A 6,290-nucleotide genomic window follows, 5' to 3' on the forward strand; every position below is an offset into this window, starting at 1 on the left:
ATGAGTTGCTTTCCCCACCTCACTATTACTGGATTCAGCTTTCAGCTCCAAGAAAAAGGAGGAAATTAGAGCAAAGAGAAAAGGAGAAAAATTCAGAAGAACAGGGCCACATGCAGAAGGAAATGAAAACCAAACAGGAGTCTGGAAAAGTGGAAGGGGAAGGTGGAGACAGCAGGTGAGAGACACTCTCACTGCCAAGAGGGCATTCAGTCCTGCCCTCCAGTGCCCCAGCCAGTGCCTCTGGGCTTGACACCATAAGCTGGACATAAAGTCCTGTGCAAAAGACTCACAGCACCCTGAGGTCACCCAGTGTCTCAGTTCCTGTTGTCCCTTCTAAGCATCCACCTGTGTCAAGGTAGCACAGCCAGAGCTGCTGGTGCCCATCGCAGCAGGACAGGGGCTGTCTTTCTTGTTGGGTGTGAAGGCCTCTCACATCTCCTGCCCTGCACTTCTTCCCTGTAGGCTGCTATGGCTTTACTGGGTGTCCTGGGGTGCCCTCCCATTTGGGTGGCTGCTCAAGAGCTCTCTTTGCCCTCTGGCCAAAATGCTGATTCCTCCGGCTCAGTCCTGCTGCATCTTTCTGTAGGCTCTTGAGATGGTGTCCCTGCCTGGGTCACTGTCCAGCATGCCTGTGCCAGTGAGATGGTCACAAGGCATCTGGCTCTTTCCATTGCACCTGATAACACATTCATCCTTATCATACACAATGCAGGTGGGATCCTTCCTAATGCAATGCCATAAGCAGGTCCAAGTTCCTCCTGCATTTCTTTATCAGCACTGCCAGAAAACCCAGTGTGTGGGAACCTGTTCTCTAACCTTTGCTAGGGGGTCTCCACTCACTTGTCTTTCCTGAGCAATCTCCCTCATATGGATCTTACCAGCAGCCAGAAAAGTCCACAAACTAAACCAGTCCCTCTGCACATTCACAAACCAGGGTGCAAGGCCCGAATGGGCACCTGGTCATCTCTAGCAAAATTGGCCCTGCTTTGGTTCATGTCAACTCTGTGTTGACTTCAATGGTCTCAGTCTGAAGCCTGCTTACATTTTGTGCTGCTTATTGTTAATGACCTACAGCATCCTACAAACACCACCTGCCAGTTCTTGGTGCTGTCCTTGGTTGGGGGAGGCTTCACTGTGAGCTGGAGGGAGCACCCTGTAGATCACAGGGGCAAATTAAGTCACAGAGAGCTCCTCTCTGCTTTGCCAACCCTGTGTAATGGAGTGAGGTGCAGTACACAGTTGGGGCTCTTGTCCAAGCAGGGGTGACAGGCCATCATCAGTAGCATCCATCCTGGAGCTGATGGGACAGACTGGGCCACTCACTCCCTGCTTTTCCAGAAACTGTCCAGTGGCTGCTTTGCTTGGTCACTCTGCCGTCACGCACGTGGTACAATACTGGTGTTTGTTTTGATCCACACAGACCAAAGGCTCAAGACCTAGAAGGCCCCCCTCACTGTTCTTGCCTTCCCAAGGTCTTCTTGGGAAGGGTGAATAACTGAGCCAGCTTGTTTGATTGGACCAAGAGTGAGCCAAAGGCAAGGAAGAGCCCTTGATTCAAAACTTTTTCCGCTAATTCATCCCTACCTCCACCCCACAAGGCCCCTAGGCCCAGACTTCAGCTGCTGAGCAGTGCTTGGGCAGGCAGGGACGATGGCCGCGGAGAGATGGGCAAGGTCCTGTCCTGTTTTGTTCTGTGTTTGCTGGCTGTGTTTGTGTGGCTGGTCATGGAGAAGGAGACAGGCTGCTGTCCTGGTCATACGATGCTATTTGGCCTGTATTTTAACTGATGGCAAAGGTGTGCAGCACACGGGAGCGACACTGTTTCATGTGCATTGATTTCAACCCAAACAAATAAATGTCTGTTGGAAGCCTGGTTTGTAGATATCTTCCCCACCTGGGACCTGTGCAGAGAGATGTCTCAGGCTGTGTCACAGTGGAACAGAAACAAGATCCTAAAAGTCAGGCTGGACTTTGGATTTCCCTGGTATTGCACGACTACAGAGTAGCTCCTGCTGCTGCAGCAAGATATCCAACCCTTCCATTTCTGGCTCTTGACCTAACACTTCACTTTCAGGACAGACTGAAAAATCTTTGGAAAGGCAAGAAACTGCCTCCCTGGGTTAATATCCTTTAATGCTGAGAGCCCTGAACTCTTTTGATATATTTGTTCACTGATAACAGTCTCCTGCCCTCACCAAGCCTCAATGGTAGTGTTTATAGAAGGACTGTAGAACATCAAATGTCTTCTATATGTGGCACTTTGCTTAATGGAGCACTGAAGGGGGTCTGGATGCACCATCTCTTCTCTCCCCCTCCCGTATTGCACCCCCAGGTGCTCTCAGGAGGAGGCGCAGGACTGGCGGGCCTGCAAACTATAGGGTCTCATGATTTTTGGTGTTTCCTGTCCTCGGGATGGGTGATTAAAGAACATATGAGAAGCACCTCATGGTGGACACGCTGGAGAAGACAAGGAGGTGGGAGATGGGCTGAGTGGGAGCAGAGAGGCAAGACAGAGTCTGTGTTTCGCTGGGTCTCATCAGCAGTGTAGGACCAGGGAAGCTTGCAGTCACTCACAGATGCGACGTGCTTTTATGCCAGCGACTGCTGAGAGGGGACCGGGCAGCTCTGGCACATGCATCTTCTCTTGGATCAGGTGGCTGGAAACTGCATGTATAAAATCAATGCGCTAATTTGGATGTAATGACTTCCATCTCTTTGCCATCTGGCATCCGATGGCGCTTGGCAAGCCAAGTCCCGGATAAGTACTAATCATGGGGTTAACAAGCCAGCAATGTCTTCTGAAGTCACTGCTGAAGACAGTGGTCAGTGCTAGCACATGATTGTCCCCGTGCCACCTTGCAGAGTGCCTAAGAGAGGCAGCAGCAGGTCTCCAGGTAGGAGCATCCTAAGGGATCTGGAGCTGACAGTGCCTTTCCATACAGCCGTGCTGTGTGTCAGAGCATGTCCCTATTACTTGGACTGCACGGTGGCCACTCAGCATCTGGCCGCCCTGGGGCACAAGACCCTCCAGTGGGAATCCCACCATCGGTGCTGGGGCAGAGCCGTCCTGCAGAGCAGAAAGCGCAGCAGTGAGTACCGACGTTGCTAGCTCATGCCTACTCTGATGGAATGGCAGGCTGCTCCGGAGGAAATGTTAGCAGAGTCCAGATTAAACCAATAACAACATCTCAATGTGCTGGGGATTTTCCATCAACAAGAGGCAAAACAGACTGCAGATTTAGCCAATACTTTAATTATCTCTCCTCTGTGCCAAGAGAAAGAAATCTTACAAAAAACCCCCACCCAAACTCAAAAAACACAATGCAAACAAATCCAAATGCTGCAATTCTCCAAGGAGAAGGCAGGCTATTAACACAAAACCCCTTGTTTATTATACGCAGCATCACAGAACTGAAACCCTGATATCTGATTAGGTAATTTTAGTCTTTGCTTCCATATCCCACAGCATCATGAGTCACATCGGTTTCGCTTTGAAAGAAAGTGAATAGACCTGGTAGGCACTGCATCTTTGTGATGCTCAGCACACTGTGCTCAGTCAGTGGGTCCTGCCATCTCCTCTGCTGGTGCTGAGGTCCCTGAGCCAGCAGGATGGCTCCAGCAGGCAGGAGAAGGGGAGTATGGTGGATGGTCCAGGAAAGCCTGGCAACCCTGACAGTCCCTTCTCTGGAGCAGGACTCCAGGACCAGCACAGCTCCAGCTTGGCATCTTCTGGCATCTCACAAGTGATGAGAGCAGAGCTTGTCTTTCTGCTAGGCTGGGGACGCCTTGGCTGGCTTTGCCTTAGCTTAGATGAGAGGGTTTCCTTCCTTCGCAGCTCCCCAGGGAAAGGGAAGAGGAAGGATGAGATGAGTTTCATAGGCTGCAGTAGGCAGTGTCTGTCCCCCACCCCGCTATAACCCCTGGTTCCCCTTCCAGGCAAGCCTGACCAAGGATCCCTTCACCCCAGCCATGACAGTGTCAGTGCACACTTGGGGTTCCACCTTGTCCCCTTTACCCCATGGGCACCATCTCTTGCCAAGGGTTCTTGAAGAGGCATCTTTAGGGGCTCCTAGTCATGTGAAGAGAGGTGAGGAACTCGGGTTATTTGGACATCTTGTAGCCATCCAGGGCACAACCTGTACTCCATAAGCTGGCCAGAGCCTCTCCAGTAGACTCATCTGTATAAGGACACTGAATCATTTGGGCTGGAAAGTCAAAAAGTGCTGCTGTGGTGGTCACATCTCTCTGAATGTGCTGCTGGCTATGAAGACCACTAGACAAGGCTCAGACAGGAATCAAATCTCCCCTGGAGCAGTCAGGGAAATACCTTCTTGTCATGCCTTCCCACCTGGCAGAAGGCCAGAGACAGCATCTCTTCTGTGTCACCCCCCTCTGTCCTTCCAGCAGCTTGGCTGGGTCTAATCCAGGCTGGTGTTAGACACAGCTTCGTCCCACCACCCTGCTCTTGACAAAGACATCTGGCAGGTCTCTGGGGATAACTCCCTTCCCCTGATGTGCCCACAGATAGAGAACCCTGGGCTCCTGGTTTCTCCCTCCACTAGCTTCTCTGCGATCCCTCAGGTGGACAGCCTGACATTGTCTCTTTTCAAAAGCTTGCTCAGCTGGTCAGAAGGTCACAGTGCTGCATCTGAGGAGCAATGCCATCTGTCCAGCTCTATGGAGGAAGAAGAGTTGGTTGCCATCTGGGACTTGAGTATGGCTTACTCATGCCTAGGTAAGGAATTTGCTTTGGGGGGATCTGCTATCTTTGCTCTGCTGGTGCAGCACAAATGGTGCATAAGAAAAGGCAAAATTTGCCCTCAAATTTCAATTTCTGGTCTCTGACTTTCTAAAACCAGACATTTCACTGTGTGGGGGCATAGATAGGGCCACAAAAGCAAGCGGTTCCAGCAAATGATGCTGCAGAGCAGCATCCACATATGCTGTGCCTCATGTTCAGGATGGTGAGGGCTGCTGGGGCTGAGCGGGACATCAGGACCAGTCAAGAGCACAGGTCTTCAGCTTGGCCTTTGAGTAGAGCTGTAAGGGATGGGCTGAGTGTGATGTACTGGCTGACAGAGGGACACTGAATGAAAGGAAGAAAATACATTGAAACAGATCAGAAAGTGCCTGGTTGGACCAATGTGTCCCACTGTCTTTCTGTCCCATGCTGAAGGTTCCTCAGAAGAGCTCAACTCAGACATCTAGATAAGAGACAAGTCTCCGAACTGGCCAGCTCTCAGTGTCCAAAGGACTTCAGGAAACCTGGCCCATCAGTCTGTCCTCTCCATAAGCCCAGCCTGGAGACAACCGTGCCCTCAGACCATCACTCGCAGAGTGGCAGGCTCAGAGCTGCAGCCCCCCGTCTTCCTCAGCGGCTGAGCAGAGCTGCTCCTCTCCCATTAGCTCCCATTAGCTCCCATCAGCTGTCACCAGTGAGATGCATCAAAGTGGGTGAGGGGGGTGGCCGTGGGTGGAAGGAGAGGGGACAGCTGAGTCACCTCTCGGGATGGGTGTAAATGCTCCGGGTCCCTTTGGATGTCACTGCCAAGACGAGATGCAAGGGCACAAATGCGCAACATCGTCTCTGCTCGGATGAGTCATAAGTTGACTTTTCCAGTGCAGGCAGCAGCTCTTGGTATCATCACCAGTGCCTCTATGAGACATTTACCAACCTCTGGGACCCCTGAGGGCCTTGGTAAGGTTCACTGACTCCTGCTTGTTTTTTTCTCTCTCTTCTGCTGCTGTGTATTTGGTCTCACAGAATAAGAAGGAAGGCCAGCATCTGAGGATGCTGCTGACTGTGGGGCGAATGCTCTTGGATCCAGCCCCGGCACAGAGACCTGCTGTCTCTGAGGAAGTGACATGCTCCTCACGAGGCCCAGTCCCGGGGCTGACCACTGGATAACTCCATATAAACAAAAAGAAATATATTTGCTTCCCATTGAGAAACTGATTTGCACTGGCCTGAAGTGCTCTGCACCACCTGCCTCTCAAGGCCACCTCCCTGGTCCCAGCCATGGCAGAGAGCGCAGCCAGGCTGAAGGTGTCTGCTTGCTGGGGAAGGAGGCCCAGGCATGGCAGCAGGAAGGGTATGCCTTTTGGGATTTGTGGGAAGTTCTTCCCATGCAAGGAATCACTGCAGACCCACAGCCCCCATGTAGGGTCTTTACCAAAGGCACCATCTCTTCTTCATCCCTTTTATTCCCCTGAGCATCCTCCTACAACCCTCAGCTCCCGTCCTTAAGCCATGGTCCACTCTGTTGATGTGGCAACTAAATACCCTTCCT

This window comes from Nipponia nippon, unplaced genomic scaffold (assembly GCF_047370975.1).
Source record: "Nipponia nippon isolate SJK-2023a ecotype South Korea unplaced genomic scaffold, ASM4737097v1 scaffold_14, whole genome shotgun sequence".
Classification (NCBI taxonomy): Eukaryota; Metazoa; Chordata; class Aves; order Pelecaniformes; family Threskiornithidae; genus Nipponia; species Nipponia nippon.